Consider the following 2,014-nt stretch of genomic DNA (forward strand, 5'->3'; position numbering starts at 1 on the left):
CCCAACCAATGACCCCATCATTCAACCAATGACCCCATTATTCAACTAACGACCCCATCACCCAACCAGTGACTCCATGACCCAACCAATGACCCCAGGGACCACAGTCCTACCATCTGCCATGGGCTGATCCAGACCACGCTGGAGCAAGGTGAAGCTCCAGAACACTTGCAATACATTGATGACATCATCGTATGGGGCGACACAGCGAAAGAAGTCTTCAAAAAAGGTGAGAGAATAATTCCTATTCTTTTGGATGCTGGTTTTGCCATAAAACGAAGCAAGGTCAAGGGACATGCACGGGAGATCCAGTTTTTAGGAATAAAATGGCAAGATGGCCGTTGTCAGATCCCAATGGAGGTGATCAACAAAACTACAGCAATGTCTCCACCTACTAATAAAAAGGAGACACAGACTTTCTTGGGCGTTGTAGGTTTTTGGAGAATGCACATTCCTGACTACAGCCACATTGTGAGCCCTCTCTATCGAGTGACTCGTAAAAAGAACCAATTTGAGTGGGGCCCTGAACAACGCCAAGCCTTTGAACAAATGAAGCGTGAGATAACTCATGCGGTGGCCCTGGGACCAGTCCGAACTGGACTAGGTGTTAAAAATGTGCTCTACACCGCAGCCGGAGATAATGGACTTACCTGGAGCCTCTGGCAGAAAGCACCAGGAGAAACCCGAGGTCGAACCTTAGGTTTTTGGAGTCGAGGATACAAAGGATATGAGGCCAACTGTACTGCAACTGAAAAGGAGATATTAGCAGCATATGAAGGAGTTGGAGCTGCTTCAGAAGTGATGGGCACTGAAGCACAGCTCCTCCTGCACCTCGACTGCCGGTGCTGAGCTGGGTGTTCAAAGGGACGGTTCCCTCTCCACATCATGGCACCGAAGTTACATGGAGTAAATGGATTGCACTGATCACGCAATGAGCTCGAATTGGGAGTCCCAACCGTCCAGGGATATTAGAAGTGATTACAGACTGGCCAGAAAGCAAAGACTTTGGGATGTCTCCAGATGAGGAGGAAGTAAAACGTGCTGAAGAAGCACCACCATATAATCCGCTTTCAGAGACTGATAAGCAGTGTGCACTGTTCACAGGTGGATCCTGTCGTCTGTAGGAAAACATCGAAGGTGAAAGCTGCTGTGTGGAGTCCCACACGACAAGTTACAGAAGCCACTGAAGGACAAGGTGAATCCAGTCAGTTTGCAGCAGTGAAAGCCATCCAGCTGGCTTTGGACATTGCCGAACGAGAGAAGTGGCCAATGCTTTGTCTCTATACTGACTCATGGATGGGAGCAAATGCCTTGTGGGGGTGGCTACGGCAATGGAAGAAAAGCAACTGGCAGCGCAGAGGTGAAACCATTGGGAACCACGCTGTGGCAAGACATTGCTGCTCGGCTGGAGAGCCTGCCTGGGGAAGTTGGTCATGTAGATGCTCATGTGCCTAAAAGTCGAGCCACCGAGGAACATCGAAACAACCAACAAGCAGATCAAGCTGCTAAGATTAAAGTAGCTGAGGTGGACTTGGACTGGCAACATAAAGGTGAACTTTTCCTAGCTCGGTGGGCCCATGGTGCTTCAGGGCATCAAGGTAGAGATGCAACATACAAATGGGCTCGTGATCGAGGGGTGGATTTAACTATGGACACTGTTTCACAGGTTATTCATGAATGTGAAACTTGCGCCAAAATCAAACAAGCAAAACGGTTAAAGCCTGTATGGTATGGGGGGCGATGGTTAAAGTGTAAGTATGGAGAAGCTTGGCAGATTGATTATATTACACTTCCACAAACACGTCAAGGTAAGCGTTATGTACTTACAATGGTGGAAGCAACCACTGGATGGTTGGAAACATCTGCCGTACCTCCTGCTACAGCCCGAAATACCATCTTGGGCCTTGAGAAGCAAGTCCTTTGGTGGCCAGGTACGCCAGAAAGAATTGAATCAGACTATGGTACTCATTTCAAAAACACTATTATAGACAATTGGGCCAAAGAACATGGTATT

At 48.1% G+C, this 2,014-nt stretch overlaps 1 long non-coding RNA gene across 1 annotated transcript; it reads right to left on the reverse strand.

The window, feature by feature from the left end:
• Positions 1–247: 247 nt before the first annotated feature.
• Positions 248–732, reverse strand: LOC139829598 (uncharacterized). The gene is made up of 2 exons (XR_011742138.1): positions 651–732; positions 248–394 (listed from the first exon to the last, which is right to left on the reverse strand). It is a non-coding gene; the product is annotated as an uncharacterized lncRNA (long non-coding RNA).
• Positions 733–2,014: the final 1,282 nt, after the last annotated feature.

This window comes from Patagioenas fasciata, chromosome 21 (assembly GCF_037038585.1).
Source record: "Patagioenas fasciata isolate bPatFas1 chromosome 21, bPatFas1.hap1, whole genome shotgun sequence".
In the NCBI taxonomy this organism is placed as follows: Eukaryota; Metazoa; Chordata; class Aves; order Columbiformes; family Columbidae; genus Patagioenas; species Patagioenas fasciata.